The sequence below is a fragment of the Hydractinia symbiolongicarpus genome, chromosome 11 (assembly GCF_029227915.1).
Source record: "Hydractinia symbiolongicarpus strain clone_291-10 chromosome 11, HSymV2.1, whole genome shotgun sequence".
NCBI lineage: Eukaryota > Metazoa > Cnidaria > Hydrozoa > Anthoathecata > Hydractiniidae > Hydractinia > Hydractinia symbiolongicarpus.
In genome coordinates this window covers 30,515,415-30,540,377 of record NC_079885.1, presented here as the reverse complement: position 1 = coordinate 30,540,377, position 24,963 = coordinate 30,515,415, and positions in this window count along the sequence as shown.

Below are 24,963 nucleotides of genomic sequence, written 5' to 3'. Positions count from 1 at the left end.
CGTACTCGGCCCGTATAGTCAAAAGTATACAAAGAAAGTACCCAGGGAGTAAACTCATTTCCCGAACGATTTTTTAAATTATTATTTCACCACTAAAGCCCATAAGACTTGCAGTTTTTAAAAATGTTTTCATTTTTGATGACACACTGAATAAAAGAAGTTTAATCGCCGGCAAACGAAAACCCGCGATTTCCCGTAAATCCGGACTCGGCCCGTATAGTCAAAAGTATACTAAGAAAGTACCCAGGGAGTAAACTCATTTCCCGAACGATTTTTTAAATTTTTTTTTCACCACTAAAACGCATGAGACTTCTAGTTTTCAGAAATGTTTTCATTTTTGATGAGACGCTTAATGAAAGTGGTTTAATGGCCGGAAAACGAAAACCCGCGATTTCCCGTAAATCCCGGGCTTGGCCCGTATAGTCGAATGTATACAAAGAAAGTACACAGGGAGTAAACTCATTTTTCGAAAGACTTTTTAAATTATTTTTTCACAACTAAAACGCATGAGATTTGTAGTTTTCAAAAATGTTTTCATTTTTTATGAGACGCTGAATAAAAGAAGTTTAATCTATAATTCTCTAATCTATAATCTATAATCTATAATCTATAATTTAATATATAATGTGGTACTTTCTTTGTATACATTCAACTATACGGGCCAAGCCCGGGATTTACGGGAAATCGCGGGTTTTCGTTTGCCGGCGATTAAACTACTTTTATTAAGAGTCTCATCAAAAATGAAAACCTTTTTGAAAACTACAAGTCTCATGCGTTTTAGTGGTGAAAAAATAAATTAAAAAATCGTTCGGGAAATGAGTTTACACCCTGGGTACTTTCTTTGTATACTTTTAACTATACGGGCCAAGCCCGGTATTTACCGGAAATCGCGGGTTTTCGTTTGCCGGCGATTAAACTACTTTTATTAAGAGTCTCATCAAAAATGAAAACCTTTTTGAAAACTACAAGTCTCATGCGTTTTAGTGGTGAAAAAATAATTTAAAAAATCGTTCGGGAAATGAGTTTACTCCCTGGGTACTTTCTTTAGATTCATTCAACTATACGGGCCAAGCCCGGGATTTACGGGAAATCGCGGGTTTTCGTTTGCCGGCGATTAAACTTCTTTTATTCAGCGTCTCATCAAAAATGAAAACACTTTTGAAAACTCCAAGTCTCATGCGTTTTAGTGGTGAAAAAATAATTTAAAAAATCGTTCGGGAAAGGTGTTTACTCCCTGGGTACTTTCTTTGTATACTTTTTGCGAAGCAATTGAGCTTTGCGAGCGAAGCGAGCGAAGCGAAATTGTGGAGCACGTTTGCTACACGCGAGGTATACCAAGAGAATTATTGAGATTCTCAAAATTTCGATAGAAAAAAAATCATATAAAATCAGCGTAAAGAAATAGGACTGATATCTTTGCACATAAAGCTAGGGTATTTTTTTTTCTAATAAAACAAATAAGTTTGGACCGAGGGGTTAAAGTATAAGTTTAGTAAAAAATGCAATAAGTACGGCTCGTACCCCCCCCCCCACCCCCGGATTTTGACCCCCCCTCCGTCTTTTGGTCCGGATTATACGTCCGCCGAACTTGAACACACAAAGAGGAATATGCCGTGAACAAGAAACGGTAGTCGGCATTTTAGACACGTATATTTTACAGACCCAAAATATGCCTTATTTCTTTGTATTATAGCTAATTATGGTATAAATAATTAATTAATTACTTCGCAATTTTGCTTCTAATACTATTATAGTTGTATTTTAATGAAATATAATAGTATTAAAACGGTTTTCTTCATTTGAAAAAATTTATTGCTAGTCCTGTTTCTAATCGACTTTACTTGTGTATTTTAAGCTTTTTTGTTGCTGTGCTTTTTCTGGAGATTTTAGTTGGATTGGAAAGCTCCTGTGTAAGGTACCCTTTCCTAAAGAAAAATTGAAGTAATTTGTACAATTATAACGCGCCGAGCTGTGTTTTATTTTATTGTTTCTAAGAGGATGTAAGAATACAATATTATCAATTTTAATTGGTTTTATTCAAATCAAGGTAAGGCTTAATCACACGAAAGGTAGCTAGCTAGCTAGAGCTCAGTTTTGTATAAAAGAATTGAAAGTAATTTGTAGAATACATATGGAGAAGCTGTATTACTACCTAACTGATAGCCAGATATAGGAAAAGCTGTAGCTAGGGCGCAGACAAAACAAATAGCTCTGGGCGCTAGAGTGAGCAGCTGACCAACCGTTTTTTTATCATTTTTTATTTATTATATAAGTAACCTGTTTCAGTAATTAAAAAAATATCCACTTTTGCTATCAAACCAACAGCAATGTAATTGTCAATAGGAATTAGTTTTCCGTACACCCTCCCTAAGAACAAGGTTTAAAACGACATTAAAACATTAAAACTGTCATTAAACAGAACTTCAAGGATGCTCAAGCCGCACCACGTCCTCTAAACGGCGTGGGAATCTTCGAAACTGCTTGTAATTTTAGAACAAGGGTGCTGATAAGCTGCATACGCCGTATAACGTGCAGGCGTTTTTGGGCAAATTTAGCGTTTTGCAAAAAAATTGAAGTATTCACCCGAAAAAACCTGCATAGACCATAAAGTAAACTATGTGGTAGTAAAGTTCTTAAAAGAACTGTTTTTGATGGTTTTTGATAAAATTTACTTGATAAATAACTTTTAATTTTTATTAACTTCTTTCTCTTAAAGCATCTTTTTCCAACTATCGTCCACAAGGTATGTTACAAGGAATTGAATTTTAAAAATGCTCCAGGCAAGTTCGGGAAAGTGCGGGCGGTTTTGGAAGACAATCACTAATTTAATTGGAAAAGTTGCCCGAACTCGCCCTTATATATGTGGCTGTTTGCAGCTTATTGACACCCTCTTATTTTAGAATATTCTCAGGAATAATAGACCAAAAGAAATTACATCACAGTTTTTTGTCCACCGCCCACGTGTGTTTGAGAACAACCCACATAACAAAGTTCATTATTTTTTAAATTATTTGTGTAAAAATTACTATTTCATTCACGATAAACCATTTGTCAGTCATTTTATTCGCCCAACAAAGAATCCTATCCAAGGTGCTTTTCTATTAGTGCTGGATTTAATAATTGACATGGTTCAGCATAGTTTTTAAATGGGTCTGATTGCAAAATATGATTGCCAAAGTTCAGCACTTGTAATATTTGTGTATTTGTGTACTCAGCTTCTAAAACACACACAAGAGACATTATAATTTCCTCTGGGTGATTACATTAATGTTGGTTGAAAAAAAACCGAATGATGAGAAGCATATGTTTTTTAATGGGTCTAGGACAATAAACTTATTTAATTTTCCTTGGCCTTGCATCAATCAAATTCTGAAAAAATAAACACTTCTAAAATTATTTTGTCAGATTTGGAAACTGTTGGTATGGTTGGAACTTTGCGTATAAAATTAGTAAAGTTGCCAAATTGTTTAGTTTTTTTCTTTTATACTTTTTCGAATTAGCCTTAATTATTTATAAGATGAAAAACAGTGCTTTCAATTCCATTGACTTGGCCATCCCTTAAAGGCACTGGAAGCTTTACTATATGAAAATGTTTTCTTTTTCTTTTAGATTGTGTACAATAGGAGTGTGTGATGTAATCTTCTAATGCGTGTGGTGAAAAGAAGGCGAATCCGTTATTGTTTTTCTGCCCAAATTTGAAGCTATTTAATAAATCTTGATAAAGTTAAAAAACTGTTTTGATTTGTTTGTTTTTGTTTTAATTGTTTCCCGTGAGTTTTCGAAATTCGTTCCAGCAGATTCTGTGGCTTCTACTGCCGGTATTTTTACGTGAAAAAAATACTGTTTTGTTGTGAGGTCATTTACGAAATCGTTAACGTTAGGACCAACTTCTGCGGGTAGTACAACTCGATGTATCACATATCTTTCGGAATACTGCTAAAAGTGTAATTTTGTATTGCGCTCTTTACTTTTACCATTCTGTGGGAAAAGGCGGTACAAAATTTTAACACGCGTTATTCGTTTTTGTTAGTTTCGCGTAATCTAATTTTCTCGCACATTTTGAAAAGAATATCCCACGCACATCAAATACTCGCGCAGTCTATTCGCAAAAAAAATGTTTTTGAGCAACGAATTGTTCCGCAGAGCGTTCATTTTCCTACCTCGTCCCCAGGGTTCTTCTATATGATATTCAATTTTGATGTATTTCGGAAGATATTAGCGCCAATTAAACAAGAAGCGCTAGGGACAAAGTATTGGATAGTTTAATTTTGCTTGCAACTTGCGAAATGCTTCGCAACCTTTTTTTTAATTTCTAGTGACTATACGGGCTAAGCCCGGGATTTACGGGAAATCGCGGGTTTTCGTTTGCCGGCGATTAAAATTCTTTTATTCAGCGTCTCATTAAAAATGAAAACATTTTTGAAAACTACAAGTCTTATGCGTTTTAGTGGTAAAAAAATAATTTAAAAAATCGTTCTGGAAATGAGTTTACTCACAGGGTACTTTCTTTGTATACATTCGACTATACGGGCCAAGCCCGGGATTTACGGGAAATTGCGGGTTTTCGTTTGCCAGCGATTAAACCTCTTTTATTCAGCGTCTCATCAAAAATGAAGACACTTTTGAAAACTACAAGTCTCATGCGTTTTAGTGGTGAATAAATAATTTAAAAAATCGTTCAGGAAATGTGTTTACTCCCTGGGTACTTTCTTTGTATAATTTTGACTATACGGGCCAACCCCGGGATTTACGGGAAATCGCGGGTTTTCGTTTGCCGGCGATTAAAATTCTTTTATTTAGCGTCTCATTAAAAATGAAAACATTTTTGAAACCTACAAGTCTCATGGGTTTTAGTGGTGAAAAAATAATTTAAAAAATTGTTCGGGAAATGACTTACTCCCTGGGTACTTTCTTTGTATACATTCGACTATACGGGTCAAGCTCGAGCTTTACGGGAAATCGCGGGTTTTTGTTTGCCGGCGATTAAACTCCTTTCATTAAGCGTCTCATCAAAAATGAAAACATTTTTGAAAACTACAAGTCTCATTCGTTCTAGTGGTGCAGAAATAATTTGAAAAATCGTTCGGGAAATTAGTTTACTCCCTGGGTACTTTCTTTAGATACATTCAACTATACGGGCCAAGCCCAGGATTTACGGGAAATCGCGGGTTTTCGTTTGCCGGCGATTAAACTTCTTTTATTCAGCGTCTCATCAAAAATGAAAAAACTTTTGAAAACTACAAGTCTCATGCGTTTTAGTGGTGAAAAAATAATTTAAAAAATCGTTCGGGAAATGTGTTTAGTCCCTGGGTACTTTCTTTGTATACTTTTGACTATACGGGCCAAGCCCGGGATTTACGGGAAATCGCGGGTTTTCGTTTGCGGCGATTAAAATTCTTTTATTCAGCGTCTCATCAAAAATGAAAACATTTTTGAAAACTAAAAGTCTTATGCGTTTTTGTGGTGAAAAAATAATTTAAAAAATCGTTCTGGAAATGAGTTTACTAACAGGGTACTCTCTTTGTATACATTCGACTATACGGGCCAAGCCCGGGACTTACGGGAAATGGCGGGTTTTCGTTTGCCGGCGATTAAACCTCTTTCATTAAGCGTCTCATCAAAAATGAAAATATTTTTGAAAACTACAAGTCTCATGCGTTTTAGTGGTGAAAAAATAATTTAAAAGAACGTTCGGAAAATGAGTTTACTCCCTGGGTACTTTCTTTGTATACTTTTGACTATACGGGCCGAGTCCGGGATTTACGGGAAATCGCGGGTTTTCGTGTGCCGGCGATTAAACTTCTTTTATTCAGCGTCCCATCAAAAATGAAAACATTTTTGAAAACTACAAGTCTTATGCGTTTTAGTGGTGAAAAAATAATTTAAAAAATCGTTCGGGAAATGAGTTACTCCCTGGGTACTTTCTTTGTATACATTCGACTATACGGGTTAAGCCCGGGATTTACGGGAAATCGCGGGTTTTCGTTTGCCGGCAATTAAACCTCTTTCATTAAGCGTCTCATCAAAAATGAAAACATTTTTAAAAAATACAAGTCTCATGCGTTTTAGTGGTGAAAAAATAATTTAAAAAATCGTTCGGGAAATGAGTTTACTCCCTGGGTACTTTCTTTGTATACTTTTGACTATACGGGCCGAGTCCGGGACTTAAGGGAAATCGCGGGTTTTCGTTTGCCAGCGATTAAACTTCTTTTTTTCAGCGTCCCATCAAAAATGAAAACATTTTTGAAAACTACAAATCTCATGCGTTTTAGTGGTGAAAAAGAAATTTAAAAAATCGTTTGAGAAATGAGTTTACTCCCTGGGTACTTTTTTTGTATACTTTTGACTATACGGGCCGAGTCCGGGATATACGGGAAATCGCGGGTTTTCGTTTGCCGGCGATTAAACTTCTTTTATTCAGCGTCTCATCAAAAATGAAAACATTTTTGAAAACTACAAGTCTTATGCGTTTTAGTGGTGAAAAAATAATTTAAAAAATCGTTCTGGAAATGAGTTTACTCACAGGGTACTTTCTTTGTATACATTCGACTATACGGGCCAAGCCCGGGATTTTCGGGAAATCGCGGGTTTTCGTTTGCCGGCGATTAAACCTTTTTCATTAAGCGTCTCATCAAAAATGAAAACATTTTTGACACCTACAAGTCTCATGCGTTTTAGTGGTGAAAAAATAATTTAAAAAATCGTTCGAGAAATGAGTTTACTCCCTGGGTACTTTTTTGTATACTTTTGACTATTCGGGTCGAGTCCGGGATTTGGGGGAAATCGCGGGTTTTCGTTTGCCGGCGATTAAACTTCTTTTATTCAGCGTCTCATCAAAAATGAAAACATTTTTGAAAACTACAAGTCTTATGCGTTTTAGTGGTGAAAAAATAATTTAAAAAATTGTTCTGGAAATGAGTTTACTCACAGGGTACTTTCTTTGTATACATTCGACTATACGGGCCAAGCCCGGGATTTACGGGAAATAGCGGGTTTTCGTTTGCCGGCGATTAAACCTCTTTCATTAGGCGTCTCATCAAAAATAAAAACATTTTTGAAACCTACAAGTCTCATGCGTTTTAGTGGTGAAAAAATAATTTAAAAAATCGTTCGGGAAATGAGTTACTCCCTGGGTACTTTCTTTGTATACATTCGAATATACGGGCCAAGCCCGGGATTTACGGGAAATCGCGGGTTTTCGTTTGCCGGCGATTAAACCTCTTTCATTAAGTGTCTCATCAAAAATGAAAACATTTTTGAAAACTACAAGTCTCATGCGTTTTAGTGGTGAAAAAGTAATTTAAAAAATCGTTCGGGAAATGAGTTTACTCCCTGGGTACTTTCTTTGTATACTTTTGACTATACGGGCCGAGTCGGGATTTACGGGAAATCGCGGGTTTTCGTTTGCCAGCGATTAAACTTCTTTTATTCAGCGTCCCATTAAAAATGAAAACATTTTTGCAAACTGCAAGTCTCATGCGTTTTAGTGGTGAAAAAATAATTTAAAAATCTTTCGAAAAATGAGTTTACTCCCTAGGTACTTTCTTTGTATACATTCCATTATACGAGCCAAGCCCGGGATTTACGGGAAATCGCGGGTTTTCGTTTTCCGGCCATTAAACCACATTCATTAAGCGTCTCATCAAAAATGAAAACACTTCTGAAAACTACAAGTCTCATGCGTTTTAGTGGTGAAAAAATAATTTAAAAAATCGTTCGGGAAATGAGTTTACTCCCTGGGTACTTTCTTTGTATACTTTTGACTATACGGGCCGAGTCCGGGATTTACGGGAAATCGCGGATTTTCGTTTGCCAGCGATTAAACTTCTTTTATTCACCGTCCCATCAAAAATGAAAACATTTTTGAAAACTACAAGTCTCATGCGTTTTAGTGGTGAAAAGATAATTTAAAAATCGTTCTGGAAATGCGTTTACTCACAGGGTACTTTCTTTGTATACATTCGACTATACGGGACAAGCCCGGGATTAACGGGAAATAGCGGGTTTTCGTTTGCCGGCGATTAAACCTCTTTCATTAAGCGTCTCATTAAAAATGAAAACATTTTTGAAAACTACAAGTCTCATTCGTTCTAGTGGTGCAGAAATAATTTGAAAAATCGTTCGGGAAATCAGTTTACTCCCTGGGTACTTTCTTTAGATATATTCAACTATACGGGCCAAGCCCAGGATTTACGGGAAATCGCGGGTTTTCGTTTGCCGGCGATTAAACTTCTTTTATTCAGCGTCTCATCAAAAATGAAAACACTTTTGAAAACTACAAGTCTCATGCGTTTTAGTGGTGAAAAGATAATTTAAAAATCGTTCTGGAAATGAGTTTACTCACAGGGTACTTTCTTTGTATACATTCGACTATACGGGACAAGCCCGGGATTTACGGGAAATAGCGGGTTTTCGTGTGCCGGCGATTAAACCTCTTTCATTAAGCGTCTCATTAAAAATGAAAACATTTTTAAAAACTACAAGTCTCATTCGTTCTAGTGGTGCAGAAATAATTTGAAAAATCGTTCGGGAAATCAGTTTACTCCCTGGGTACTTTCTTTAGATACATTCAACTATACGGGCCAAGCCCAGGATTTACGGGAAATCGCGGGTTTTCGTTTGCCGGCGATTAAACTTCTTTTATTCAGCGTCTCATCAAAAATAAAAACACTTTTGAAAACTACAAGTCTCATGCGTTTTAGTGGTGAAAAAATAATTATAAAAAATCGTTCTGGAAATGTGTTTACTCCCTGGGTACTTTCTTTGTATACTTTTGACTATACGGGCCAAGCCCGGGATTTACGGGAAATCGCGGGTTTTCGTTTGCCGGCGATTAACATTCTTTTATTCAGCGTCTCATCAAAAATGAAAACATTTTTGAAAACTACAAGTCTTATGCGTTTTTGTGGTGAAAAAATAATTTAAAAAATCGTTCTGGAAATGAGTTTACCCACAGGGTACTTTTTTTGTATACATTCAGCTAGACGGGCCAAACCCGGGATTTACGGGAAATAGCGGGTTTTCGTTTGCCGGCGATTAAACCTCTTTCATTAAGCGTCTCATCAAAAATGAAAACATTTTTGAAACCTACAAGTCTCATGCGTTTCAGTGGTGAAAAAATAATTTAAAAAATCGTTCGGGAAATGAGTTACTCCCTGGGTACTTTCTTTGTATACATTCGGTTATACGGGCCAAGCCCGGGATTTACGGGAAATCGCGGGTTTTCGTTTGCCGGCGATTAAACCTCTTTCATTAAGCGTCTCATCAAAAATGAAAACATTTTTGAAAACTACAAGTCTCATGCGTTTTAGTGGTGAAAAAAAAATTTAAAAAATCGTTTGGAAAATGCGTTTACTCCCTGGGTACTTTCTTTGTATACATTTGACTACACGGGCCAAGCCCGGGATTTAGGGGAAATCGCTGGTTTTCGTTTGCCGGCGATTAAACCTCTTTCATTAAGCATCTCATCAAAAATGAAAACATTTTTGAAAACTACAAGTCTCATGCGTTTTAGTGGTGAGAAAATAATTTAAAAAATCGTTCGGAAAATGAGTTTACTCCCTGGGTACTTTCTTTGTTTACTTTTGACTATACGGGCCGAGTCCGGGATTTACGGGAAATCGCAGGTTTTTGTGTGCCGGCGATTAAACTTCTTTTATTCACAGTCCCATCAAAAATGAAAACATTTGTGAAAACTACAAGTCTCATGCGTTTTAGTGGTGAAAAGATAAATTAAAAATCGTTCTGGAAATGAGTTTACGCACAAGGTACTTTCTTTGTATACATTCGACTATACGGGAGAAGCCCGGGATTTACGGGAAATAGCGGGTTTTCGTTTGCCGGCGATTAAACATCTTTCATTAAGCGTCTCATTAAAAATGAAAACATTTTTGAAAACTGCAAGTCTCATTCGTTCTAGTGGTGCAGAAATAATTTGAAAAATCGTTCGGGAAATCAGTTTACTCCCTGGGTACTTTCTTTAGATACATTCAACTATACGGGCCAAGCCCAGGATTTACGGGAAATCGCGGGTTTTCGTTTGCCGGCGATTAAACTTCTTTTATTCAGCGTCTCATCAAAAATAAAAACACTTTTGAAAACTACAAGTCTCATGCGTTTTAGTGGTGAAAAAATAATTATAAAAAATCGTTCTGGAAATGTGTTTACTCCCTGGGTACTTTCTTTGTATACTTTTGACTATACGGGCCAAGCCCGGGATTTACGGGAAATCGCGGGTTTTCGTTTGCCGGCGATTAACATTCTTTTATTCAGCGTCTCATCAAAAATGAAAACATTTTTGAAAACTACAAGTCTTATGCGTTTTTGTGGTGAAAAAATAATTTAAAAAATCGTTCTGGAAATGAGTTTACCCACAGCGTACTTTTTTTGTATACATTCGACTATACGGGCCAAACCCGGGATTTACGGGAAATAGCGGGTTTTCGTTTGCCGGCGATTAAACCTCTTTCATTAAGCGTCTCATCAAAAATGAAAACATTTTTGAAACCTACAAGTCTCATGCGTTTCAGTGGTGAAAAAATAATTTAAAAAATCGTTCGGGAAATGAGTTACTCCCTGGGTACTTTCTTTGTATACATTCGACTATACGGGCCGAGCCCGGGATTTACGGGAAATCGCGGGTTTTCGTTTGCCGGCGATTAAACCTCTTTCATTAAGCGTCTCATCAAAAATGAAAACATTTTTGAAAACTACAAGTCTCATGCGTTTTAGTGGTGAAAGAAAAAATTTAAAAAATCGTTTGGAAAATGCGTTTACTCCCTGGGTACTTTCTTTGTATACATTTGACTACACGGGCCAAGCCCGGGATTTAGGGGAAATCGCTGGTTTTCGTTTGCCGGCGATTAAACCTCTTTCATTAAGCATCTCATCAAAAATGAAAACATTTTTGAAAACTACAAGTCTCATGCGTTTTAGTGGTGAGAAAATAATTTAAAAAATCGTTCGGAAAATGAGTTTACTCCCTTTGGTACTTTCTTTGTTTACTTTTGACTATGCGGGCCGAGTCCGGGATTTACGGGAAATCGCAGGTTTTTGTGTGCCGGCGATTAAACTTCTTTTATACACCGTCCCATCAAAAATGAAAACATTTGTGAAAACTACAAGTCTCATGCGTTTTAGTGGTGAAAAGATAAATTAAAAATCGTTCTGGAAATGAGTTTACGCACAAGGTACTTTCTTTGTATACATTCGACTATACGGGACAAGCCCGGGATTTACGGGAAATAGCGGGTTTTCGTTTGCCGGCGATTAAACCTCTTTCATTAAGCGTCTCATTAAAAATGAAAACATTTTTGAAAACTGCAAGTCTCATTCGTTCTAGTGGTGCAGAAATAATTTGAAAAATCGTTCGGGAAATCAGTTTACTCCCTGGGTACTTTCTTTAGATACATTCAACTATACGGGCCAAGCCCAGGATTTACGGGAAATCGCGGGTTTTCGTTTGCCGGCGATTAAACCTCTTTCATTAAGCGTCTCATCAAAAATGAAAACATTTTTGAAACCTACAAGTCTCATGCGTTTTAGTGGTGAAAAAAATATTTAAAAAATCGTTTGGGAAATGCGTTTACTCCCTGGGTACTTTCTTTGTATACATTTGACTACACGGGCCAAGCCCGGGATTTAGGGGAAATCGCTGGTTTTCGTTCGCCGGCGATTAAACCTCTTTCATTAAGCATCTCATCAAAAATAAAAACATTTTTGAAAACTACAAGTCTCATGCGTTTTAGTGGTGAGAAAATACTTTAAAAAATCGTTCGGAAAATGAGTTTACTCCCTGGGTACTTTCTTTGTTTACTTTTGACTATACGGGCCGAGTCCGGGATTTACGGGAAATCGCAGGTTTTTGTGTGCCGGCGATTAAACTTCTTTTATTCACCGTCCCATCAAAAATGAAGACACTTGTGAAAACTACAAGTCTCATGCGTTTTAGTGGTGAAAAGATAATTTAAAAATCGTTCGGGAAATGAGTTTACTCACAGGGTACTTTCTTTGTATACATTCGACTATACGGGACAAGCCCGGGATTTACGGGAAATAGCGGGTTTTCGTTTGCGGGCGATTAAACCTCTTTTATTAAGCGTCTCATTAAAAATGAAAACATTTTTGAAAACTACAAGTCTCATTCGTTCTAGTGGTGCAGAAATAATTTGAAAAATCGTTCGGGAAATCAGTTTACTCCCTGGGTACTTTCTTTAGATACATTCAACTATACGGGCCAAGCCCAGGATTTACGGGAAATCGCGGGTTTTCGTTTACCGGCGATTAAACTTCTTTTATTCAGCGTCTCATCAAAAATGAAAACACTTTTGAAAACTACAAGTCTCATGCGTTTTAGTGGTGAAAAAATAATTTAAAAAATCGTTCTGGAAATGTGTTTACTCCCTGGGTACTTTCTTTGTATACTTTTGACTATACGCGCCAAGCCCGGGATTTACGGGAAATCGCGGGTTTTCGTTTGCCGGCGATTAAACCTCTTTCATTAAGCGTCTCATCAAAAATGAAAACATTTTTTAAACCTACAAGTCTCATGCGTTTTAGTGGTGAAAAAATAATTTAAAAAATCGTTCGGGAAATGAGTTACTCCCTGGGCACTTTCTTTGTATACATTCGACTATACGGGCCAAGCCCGGGATTTACGGGAAATCGCGGGTTTTCGTTTGCCGGCGATTAAACCTCTTTCATTGAGCGTCTCATCAAAAATGAAAACATTTTTGAAAACTACAAGTCTCATGCGTTTTAGTGGTGAAAAAAAATTTAAAAAATCGTTCGGGAAATGCGTTTACTCCCTGGGTACTTTCTTTGTATACATTTGACTACACGGGCCAAGCCCGGGATTTAGGGGAAATCGCTGGTTTTCGTTTGCCGGCGATTAAACCTCTTTCATTAGGCATCTCATCAAAAATGAAAACATTTTTGAAAACTACAAGTCTCATGCGTTTTAGTGGTGAGAAAATAATTTAAAAAATCGTTCGGAAAATGAGTTTACTTCCTGGATACTTTCTTTGTATACTTTTGACTATACGGGCCGAGTCCGGGATTTACGGGAAATCGCGGGTTTTTGTGTGCCGGCGATTAAACATATTTTATTAGGCATCTCATCAAAAATGAAAACATTTTTGAAAACTACAAGTCTCATGCGTTTTAGTGGTGAGAAAATAATTTAAAAAATCGTTCGGAAAATGAGTTTACTTCCTGGATACTTTCTTTGTATACTTTTGACTATACGGGCCGAGTCCGGGATTTACGGGAAATCGCGGGTTTTTGTGTGCCGGCGATTAAACATATTTTATTCAGCGTCCCATCAAAAATGAAAACATTTTTGAAACCTACAATTCTCATGCGTTTTAGTGGTGAAAAAATAATTTAAAAAATCGTTCGGGAAATGAGTTACTCCCTGGGTACTTTCTTTGTATACATTCGACTATACGGGCCAAGCCCGGGATTTGCGGGAAATCGCGGGTTTTCGTTTGCCGGTGATTAAACCTCTTTCATTAAGCGTCTCATCAAAAATGAAAACATTTTTGAAAACTACAATTCTCATGCGTTTTAGTGGGGAAAAAGTAATTTAAAAAATCGTTCGGGAAATGAGTTACTCATTGGGTACTTTCTTTGTATACATTCGACTATACGGGCCAAGCCCGGGATTTACGGGAAATCGGGGGTTTTCGTTTGCCGGCGATTAAACTTCTTTTATTCAGCGTCCCATCAAAAATGAAAACATTTTTGAAACCTACAATTCTCATGCGTTTTAGTGGTGAAAAATAATTTAAAAAATCGTTCGGGAAATGAGTTACTCCCTGGGTACTTTCTATGTATACATTTGACTACACGGGCCAAGCCCGGGATTTAGGGGAAATCGCTGGTTTTCGTTTGCCGGCGATTAAACCTCTTCCATTAAGCATCTCATCAAAAATGAAAATATTTTTGAAAACTACAAGTCTCATGCGTTTTAGTGGTGAGAAAATAATTTAAAAAATCGTTCGGAAAATGAGTTTACTCCCTGGGTACTTTCTTTGTTTACTTTTGACTATACGGGCTGAGTCCGGGATTTACGGGAAATCGCAGGTTTTTGTGTGCCGGCGATTAAACTTCTTTTATTCACCGTCCCATCAAAAATGAAAACATTTGTGAAAACTACAAGTCTCATGCGTTTTAGTGGTGAAAAGATAATTTAAAAATCGTTCGGGAAATGAGTTTACTCACAGGGTACTTTCTTTGTATACATTCGACTATACGGGACAAGCCCGGGATTTACGGGAAATAGCGGGTTTTCGTTTGCCGGCGATTAAACCTCTTTTATTAAGCGTCTCATTAAAAATGAAAACATTTTTGAAAACTACAAGTCTCATTCGTTCTTGTGGTGCAGAAATAATTTGAAAAATCGTTCGGGAAATCAGTTTACTCCCTGGGTACTTTCTTTAGATACATTCAACTATACGAGCCAAGCCCAGGATTTACGGGAAATCGCGGGTTTTCGTTTACCGGCGATTAAACTTCTTTTATTCAGCGTCTCATCAAAAATGAAAACACTTTTGAAAACTACAAGTCTCATGCGTTTTAGTGGTGAAAAAATAATTTAAAAAATCGTTCTGGAAATGTGTTTACTCCCTGGGTACTTTCTTTGTATACTTTTGACTATACGGGCCAAGCCCGGGATTTACGGGAAATCGCGGGTTTTCGTTTGCCGGCGATTAAACCTCTTTCATTAAGCGTCTCATCAAAAATGAAAACATTTTTTAAACCTACAAGTCTCATGCGTTTTAGTGGTGAAAAAATAATTTAAAAAATCGTTCGGGAAATGAGTTACTCCCTGGGCACTTTCTTTGTATACATTCGACTATACGGGCCAAGCCCGGGATTTACGGGAAATCGCGGGTTTTCGTTTGCCGGCGATTAAACCTCTTTCATTGAGCGTCTCATCAAAAATGAAAACATTTTTGAAAACTACAAGTCTCATGCGTTTTAGTGGTGAAAAAAAATTTAAAAAATCGTTCGGGAAATGCGTTTACTCCCTGGGTACTTTCTTTGTATACATTTGACTACACGGGCCAAGCCCGGGATTTAGGGGAAATCGCTGGTTTTCGTTTGCCGGCGATTAAACCTCTTTCATTAGGCATCTCATCAAAAATGAAAACATTTTTGAAAACTACAAGTCTCATGCGTTTTAGTGGTGAGAAAATAATTTAAAAAATCGTTCGGAAAATGAGTTTACTTCCTGGATACTTTCTTTGTATACTTTTGACTATACGGGCCGAGTCCGGGATTTACGGGAAATCGCGGGTTTTTGTGTGCCGGCGATTAAACATATTTTATTCAGCGTCCCATCAAAAATGAAAACATTTTTGAAACCTACAATTCTCATGCGTTTTAGTGGTGAAAAAATAATTTAAAAAATCGTTCGGGAAATGAGTTACTCCCTGGGTACTTTCTTTGTATACATTCGACTATACGGGCCAAGCCCGGGATTTACGGGAAATCGCGGGTTTTCGTTTGCCGGTGATTAAACCTCTTTCATTAAGCGTCTCATCAAAAATGAAAACATTTTTGAAAACTACAATTCTCATGCGTTTTAGTGGGGAAAAAGTAATTTAAAAAATCGTTCGGGAAATGAGTTACTCCCTGGGTACTTTCTTTGTATACATTCGACTATACGGGCCAAGCCCGGGATTTACGGGAAATCGGGGGTTTTCGTTTGCCGGCGATTAAACTTCTTTTATTCAGCGTCCCATCAAAAATGAAAACATTTTTGAAACCTACAATTCTCATGCGTTTTAGTGGTGAAAAATAATTTAAAAAATCGTTCGGGAAATGAGTTACTCCCTGGGTACTTTCTTTGTATACATTTGACTACACGGGCCAAGCCCGGGATTTAGGGGAACTCGCTGGTTTTCGTTTGCCGGCGATTAAACCTCTTCCATTAAGCATCTCATCAAAAATGAAAATATTTTTGAAAACTACAAGTCTCATGCGTTTTAGTGGTGAGAAAATAATTTAAAAAATCGTTCGGAAAATGAGTTTACTCCCTGGGTACTTTCTTTGTTTACTTTTGACTATACGGGCTGAGTCCGGGATTTACGGGAAATCGCAGGTTTTTGTGTGCCGGCGATTAAACTTCTTTTATTCACCGTCCCATCAAAAATGAAAACATTTGTGAAAACTACAAGTCTCATGCGTTTTAGTGGTGAAAAGATAATTTAAAAATCGTTCGGGAAATGAGTTTACTCACAGGGTACTTTCTTTGTATACATTCGACTATACGGGACAAGCCCGGGATTTACGGGAAATAGCGGGTTTTCGTTTGCCGGCGATTAAACCTCTTTCATTAAGCGTCTCATTAAAAATGAAAACATTTTTGAAAACTACAAGTCTCATTCGTTCTAGTGGTGCAGAAATAATTTGAAAAATCGTTCGGGAAATCAGTTTACTCCCTGGGTACTTTCTTTAGATACATTCAACTATACGAGCCAAGCCCAGGATTTACGGGAAATCGCGGGTTTTCGTTTACCGGCGATTAAACTTCTTTTATTCAGCGTCTCATCAAAAATGAAAACACTTTTGAAAACTACAAGTCTCATGCGTTTTAGTGGTGAAAAAATAATTTAAAAAATCGTTCTGGAAATGTGTTTACTCCCTGGGTACTTTCTTTGTATACTTTTGACTATACGGGCCAAGCCCGGGATTTACGGGAAATCGCGGGTTTTCGTTTGCCGGCGATTAAACCTCTTTCATTAAGCGTCTCATCAAAAATGAAAACATTTTTTAAACCTACAAGTCTCATGCGTTTTAGTGGTGAAAAAATAATTTAAAAAATCGTTCGGGAAATGAGTTACTCCCTGGGCACTTTCTTTGTATACATTCGACTATACGGGCCAAGCCCGGGATTTACGGGAAATCGCGGGTTTTCGTCTGCCGGCGATTAAACCTCTTTCATTGAGCGTCTCATCAAAAATGAAAACATTTTTGAAAACTACAAGTCTCATGCGTTTTAGTGGTGAAAAAAAATTTAAAAAATCGTTCGGGAAATGCGTTTACTCCCTGGGTACTTTCTTTGTATACATTTGACTACACGGGCCAAGCCCGGGATTTAGGGGAAATCGCTGGTTTTCGTTTGCCGGCGATTAAACCTCTTTCATCAGGCATCTCATCAAAAATGAAAACATTTTTGAAAACTACAAGTCTCATGCGTTTTAGTGGTGAGAAAATAATTTAAAAAATCGTTCGGAAAATGAGTTTACTTCCTGGATACTTTCTTTGTATACTTTTGACTATACGGGCCGAGTCCGGGATTTACGGGAAATCGCGGGTTTTTGTGTGCCGGCGATTAAACATATTTTATTCAGCGTCCCATCAAAAATGAAAACATTTTTGAAACCTACAATTCTCATGCGTTTTAGTGGTGAAAAAATAATTTAAAAAATCGTTCGGGAAATGAGTTACTCCCTGGGTACTTTCTTTGTATACATTCGACTATACGGGCCAAGCCCGGGATTTACGGGAAATCGCGGGTTTTCGTTTGCCGGTGATTAAACCTCTTTCATTAGCGTCTCATCAAAAATGAAAACATTTTTGAAAACTACAATTCTCATGCGTTTTAGTGGTGAAAAATAATTTAAAAAATCGTTCGGGAAATGAGTTACTCCCTGGGTACTTTCTTTGTATACATTTGACTACACGGGCCAAGCCCGGGATTTAGGGGAAATCGCTGGTTTTCGTTTGCCGGCGATTAAACCTCTTCCATTAAGCATCTCATCAAAAATGAAAATATTTTTGAAAACTACAAGTCTCATGCGTTTTAGTGGTGAGAAAATAATTTAAAAAATCGTTCGGAAAATGAGTTTACTCCCTGGGTACTTTCTTTGTTTACTTTTGACTATACGGGCTGAGTCCGGGATTTACGGGAAATCGCAGGTTTTTGTGTGCCGGCGATTAAACTTCTTTTATTCACCGTCCCATCAAAAATGAAAACATTTGTGAAAACTACAAGTCTCATGCGTTTTAGTGGTGAAAAGATAATTTAAAAATCGTTCGGGAAATGAGTTTACTCACAGGGTACTTTCTTTGTATACATTCGACTATACGGGACAAGCCCGGGATTTACGGGAAATAGCGGGTTTTCGTTTGCCGGCGATTAAACCTCTTTCATTAAGCGTCTCATTAAAAATGAAAACATTTTTGAAAACTACAAGTCTCATTCGTTCTAGTGGTGCAGAAATAATTTGAAAAATCGTTCGGGAAATCAGTTTACTCCCTGGGTACTTTCTTTAGATACATTCAACTATACGAGCCAAGCCCAGGATTTACGGGAAATCGCGGGTTTTCGTTTACCGGCGATTAAACTTCTTTTATTCAGCGTCTCATCAAAAATGAAAACACTTTTGAAAACTACAAGTCTCATGCGTTTTAGTGGTGAAAAAATAATTTAAAAAATCGTTCTGGAAATGTGTTTACTCCCTGGGTACTTTCTTTGTATACTTTTGACTATACGGGCCAAGCCCGGGATTTACGGGAAATCGCGGGTTTTCGTTTGCCGGCGATTAAACCTCTTTCATTAAGCGTCTCATCAAAAATGAAAACATTTTTTAAACCTACAAGTCTCATGCGTTTTAGTGGTGAAAAAATAATTTAAAAAATCGTTCGGGAAATGAGTTACTCCCTGGGCACTTTCTTTGTATACATTCGACTATACGGGCCAAGCCCGGGATTTACGGGAAATCGCGGGTTTTCGTTTGCCGGCGATTAAACCTCTTTCATTGAGCGTCTCATCAAAAATGAAAACATTTTTGAAAACTACAAGTCTCATGCGTTTTAGTGGTGAAAAAAAATTTAAAAAATCGTTCGGGAAATGCGTTTACTCCCTGGGTACTTTCTTTGTATACATTTGACTACACGGGCCAAGCCCGGGATTTAGGGGAAATCGCTGGTTTTCGTTTGCCGGCGATTAAACCTCTTTCATTAGGCATCTCATCAAAAATGAAAACATTTTTGAAAACTACAAGTCTCATGCGTTTTAGTGGTGAGAAAATAATTTAAAAAATCGTTCGGAAAATGAGTTTACTTCCTGGATACTTTCTTTGTATACTTTTGACTATACGGGCCGAGTCCGGGATTTACGGGAAATCGCGGGTTTTTGTGTGCCGGCGATTAAACATATTTTATTCAGCGTCCCATCAAAAATGAAAACATTTTTGAAACCTACAATTCTCATGCGTTTTAGTGGTGAAAAAATAATTTAAAAAATCGTTCGGGAAATGAGTTACTCCCTGGGTACTTTCTTTGTATACATTCGACTATACGGGCCAAGCCCGGGATTTACGGGAAATCGCGGGTTTTCGTTTGCCGGTGATTAAACCTCTTTCATTAAGCGTCTCATCAAAAATGAAAACATTTTTGAAAACTACAATTCTCATGCGTTTTAGTGGGGAAAAATTAATTTAAAAAATCGTTCGGGAAATTAGTTACTCATTGGGTACTTTCTTTGTATACATTCGACTATACGGGCCAAGCCCGGGATTTACGGGAAATCGGGGGTTTTCGTTTGCCGGCGATTAAACTTCTTTTATTCAGCGTCCCATCAAAAATGAAAACATTTTTGAAAACTACAAGTCTCATGCGTTTTAGTGGTGAAAAAGTAATTTAAAAAATCGTTCGGGAAATGAGTTTACTCCCTGGGTACTTTCTTTGTATACTTTTGACTATACGGGCCGAGTCCAGGATTTACGGGAAATCGCGGGTTTTCGTTTACCAGCGATTAAACTTCTTTTATTCAGCGTCCCATCAAAAATGAAAACATTTTTGAAAACTACAAGTCTCATGCGTTTTAGTGGTGAAAAAATAATTTAAAAAATCGTTCGGGAAATGATTCTTTTATTCACCGTCTCATCAAAAATAAAAACATTTTTGAAAACTACAAGTCTCATGCGTTTTAGTGGTGAAAAAATATTTTAAAAAATCGTTCGGGAAATGAGTTACTCATTGGGTACTTTCTTTGTATACATTCGACTATACGGGCCAAGCCCGGGATTTACGGGAAATCGGGGGTTTTCGTTTGCCGGCGATTAAACTTCTTTTATTCAGCGTCCCATCAAAAATGAAAACATTTTTGAAACCTACAATTCTCATGCGTTTTAGTGGTGAAAAATAATTTAAAAAATCGTTCGGGAAATGAGTTACTCCCTGGGTACTTTCTTTGTATACATTCGACTATACGGGCCAAGCCCGGGATTTACTGGAAATCGCGGGTTTTCGTTTGCCGGCGATTAAACCTCTTTCATTAAGCGTCTCATCAAAAGTGAAAACATTTTTGAAAACTACAAGTCTCATGCGTTTTAGTGGTGAAAAAATAATTTAAAAAATCGTTCGGGAAATGAGTTTACTCCCTGGGTACTTTCTTTGTGTACTTTTGACTATACGGGCCGAGTCCGGGATTTACGGGAAATCGCGGGTTTTCGTTTACCAGCGATTAAACTTCTTTTATTCAGCGTCCCATCAAAAATGAAAACATTTTTGAAAACTACAAGTCTCATGCGTTTTAGTGGTGAAAAAATAATTTAAAAAATCGTTCGAAAAATGATTCTTTTATTCACCGTCCCATCAAAAATGAAAACATTTTTGAAAACTACAAGTCTCATGCGTTTTAGTGGTGAAAAAATAATTTAAAAATCGTTCTGGAAATGAGTTTACTCACAGGGTACTTTCTTTGTATACATTCGACTATGCGGGACAAGCCCGGGATTTACGGGAAATAGCGGGTTTTCGTTTGCCGGCGATTAAACCTCTTTCATTAAGCGTCTCATTAAAAATGAAAACATTTTTGAAAACTACAAGTCTCATTCGTTCTAGTGGTGCAGAAATAATTTGAAAAATCGTTCGGGAAATCAGTTTACTCCCTGGGTACTTTCTTTAGATACATTCAACTATACGGGCCAAGCCCAGGATTTACGGGAAATTGCGGGTTTTCGTTTACCGGCGATTAAACTTCTTTTATTCAGCGTCTCATCAAAAATGAAAACACTTTTGAAAACTACAAGTCTCATGCGTTTTAGTGGTGAAAAATTAATTTAAAAAATCGTTCTGGAAATGTGTTTACTCCCTGGGTACTTTCTTTGTATACATTCGACTATACGAGCCAAGCCCGGGATTTACGGGAAATCGCGGGTTTTCGTTTGCCGGCGATTAAACCTCTTTCATTGAGCGTCTCATCAAAAATGAAAACATTTTTGAAAACTACAAGTCTCATGCGTTTTAGTGGTGAAAAAAAAATTTAAAAAATCGTTCGGGAAATGCGTTTACTCCCTGGGTACTTTCTTTGTATACATTTGACTACACGGGCCAAGCCCGGGATTTAGGGGAAATCGCTGGTTTTCGTTTGCCGGCGATTAAACCTCTTTCATTAAGCATCTCATCAAAAATGAAAACATTTTCGAAAACTACAAGTCTCATGCGTTTTAGTGGTGAGAAAATAATTTAAAAAATCGTACGGAAAATGAGTTTACTTCCTGAGTACTTTCTTTGTATACTTTTGACTATACGGGCCGAGTCCGGGATTTACGGGAAATCGCGGGTTTTTGTGTGCCGGCGATTAAACTTCTTTTATTCAGCGTCCCATCAAAAATGAAAACATTTTTGAAAACTACAAGTCTCATGCGTTTTAGTGGTGAAAAAATAATTTAAAAATCGTTCTGGAAATGAGTTTACTCACAGGGTACTTTCTTTGTATACATTCGACTATGCGGGACAAGCCCGGGATTTACGGGAAATAGCGGGTTTTCGTTTGCCGGCGATTAAACCTCTTTCATTAAGCGTCTCATTAAAAATGAAAACATTTTTGAAAACTACAAGTCTCATTCGTTCTAGTGGTGCAGAAATAATTTGAAAAATCGTTCAGGAAATCAGTTTACTCCCTGGGTACTTTCTTTAGATACATTCAACTATACGGGCCAAGCCCAGGATTTACGGGAAATTGCGGGTTTTCGTTTACCGGCGATTAAACTTCTTTTATTCAGCGTCTCATCAAAAATGAAAACACTTTTGAAAACTACAAGTCTCATGCGTTTTAGTGGTGAAAAATTAATTTAAAAAATCGTTCTGGAAATGTGTTTACTCCCTGGGTACTTTCTTTGTATACATTCGACTATACGAGCCAAGCCCGGGATTTACGGGAAATCGCGGGTTTTCGTTTGCCGGCGATTAAACCTCTTTCATTGAGCGTCTCATCAAAAATGAAAACATTTTTGAAAACTACAAGTCTCATGCGTTTTAGTGGTGAAAAAGTAATTTAAAAAATCGTTCGGGAAATGAGTTTACTCCCTGGGTACTTTCTTTGTATACTTTTGACTATACGGGCCGAGTCCAGGATTTACGGGAAATCGCGGGTTTTCGTTTACCAGCGATTAAACTTCTTTTATTCAGCGTCCCATCAAAAATGAAAACATTTTTGAAAACTACAAGTCTCATGCGTTTTAGTGGTGAAAAAATAATTTAAAAAATCGTTCGGGAAATGATTCTTTTATTCACCGTCTCATCAAAAATAAAAACATTTTTGAAAACTACAAGTCTCATGCGTTTTAGTGGTGAAAAAATATTTTAAAAAATCGTTCGGGAAATGAGTTACTCATTGGGTACTTTCTTTGTATACATTCGACTATACGGGCCAAGCCCGGGATTTACGGGAAATAGCGGGTTTTCGTTTGCCGGCGATTAAACCTCTTTCATTAAGCGTCTCATTAAAAATGAAAACATTTTTGAAAACTACAAGTCTCATTCGTTCTAGTGGTGCAGAAATAATTTGAAAAATCGTTCGGGAAATCAGTTTACTCCCTGGGTACTTTCTTTAGATACATTCAACTATACGGGCCAAGCCCAGGATTTACGGGAAATTGCGGGTTTTCGTTTACCGGCGATTAAACTTCTTTTATTCAGCGTCTTATCAAAAATGAAAACACTTTTGAAAACTACAAGTCTCATGCGTTTTAGTGGTGAAAAATTAATTTAAAAAATCGTTCTGGAAATGTGTTTACTCCCTGGGTACTTTCTTTGTATACATTCGACTATACGAGCCAAGCCCGGGATTTACGGGAAATCGCGGGTTTTCGTTTGCCGGCGATTAAACCTCTTTCATTGAGCGTCTCATCAAAAATGAAAACATTTTTGAAAACTACAAGTCTCATGCGTTTTAGTGGTGAAAAAAAAATTTAAAAAATCGTTCGGGAAATGCGTTTACTCCCTGGGTACTTTCTTTGTATACATTTGACTACACGGGCCAAGCCCGGGATTTAGGGGAAATACTTGGTTTTCGTTTGCCGGCGATTAAACTTCTTTTATTCAGCGTCCCATCAAAAATGAAAACATTTTTGAAAACTACAAGTCTCATGCGTTTTAGTGGTGAAAAAATAATTTAAAAAATCGTTCGAAAAATGATTCTTTTATTCACCGTCCCATCAAAAATGAAAACATTTTTGAAAACTACAAGTCTCATGCGTTTTAGTGGTGAAAAAATAATTTAAAAATCGTTCTGGAAATGAGTTTACTCACAGGGTACTTTCTTTGTATACATTCGACTATGCGGGACAAGCCCGGGATTTACGGGAAATAGCGGGTTTTCGTTTGCCGGCGATTAAACCTCTTTCATTAAGCGTCTCATTAAAAATGAAAACATTTTTGAAAACTACAAGTCTCATTCGTTCTAGTGGTGCAGAAATAATTTGAAAAATCGTTCGGGAAATCAGTTTACTCCCTGGGTACTTTCTTTAGATACATTCAACTATACGGGCCAAGCCCAGGATTTACGGGAAATTGCGGGTTTTCGTTTACCGGCGATTAAACTTCTTTTATTCAGCGTCTCATCAAAAATGAAAACACTTTTGAAAACTACAAGTCTCATGCGTTTTAGTGGTGAAAAATTAATTTAAAAAATCGTTCTGGAAATGTGTTTACTCCCTGGGTACTTTCTTTGTATACATTCGACTATACGAGCCAAGCCCGGGATTTACGGGAAATCGCGGGTTTTCGTTTGCCGGCGATTAAACCTCTTTCATTGAGCGTCTCATCAAAAATGAAAACATTTTTGAAAACTACAAGTCTCATGCGTTTTAGTGGTGAAAAAAAAATTTAAAAAATCGTTCGGGAAATGCGTTTACTCCCTGGGTACTTTCTTTGTATACATTTGACTACACGGGCCAAGCCCGGGATTTAGGGGAAATCGCTGGTTTTCGTTTGCCGGCGATTAAACCTCTTTCATTAAGCATCTCATCAAAAATGAAAACATTTTCGAAAACTACAAGTCTCATGCGTTTTAGTGGTGAGAAAATAATTTAAAAAATCGTACGGAAAATGAGTTTACTTCCTGAGTACTTTCTTTGTATACTTTTGACTATACGGGCCGAGTCCGGGATTTACGGGAAATCGCGGGTTTTTGTGTGCCGGCGATTAAACTTCTTTTATTCAGCGTCCCATCAAAAATGAAAACATTTTTGAAAACTACAAGTCTCATGCGTTTTAGTGGTGAAAAAATAATTTAAAAATCGTTCTGGAAATGAGTTTACTCACAGGGTACTTTCTTTGTATACATTCGACTATGCGGGACAAGCCCGGGATTTACGGGAAATAGCGGGTTTTCGTTTGCCGGCGATTAAACCTCTTTCATTAAGCGTCTCATTAAAAATGAAAACATTTTTGAAAACTACAAGTCTCATTCGTTCTAGTGGTGCAGAAATAATTTGAAAAATCGTTCAGGAAATCAGTTTACTCCCTGGGTACTTTCTTTAGATACATTCAACTATACGGGCCAAGCCCAGGATTTACGGGAAATTGCGGGTTTTCGTTTACCGGCGATTAAACTTCTTTTATTCAGCGTCTCATCAAAAATGAAAACACTTTTGAAAACTACAAGTCTCATGCGTTTTAGTGGTGAAAAATTAATTTAAAAAATCGTTCTGGAAATGTGTT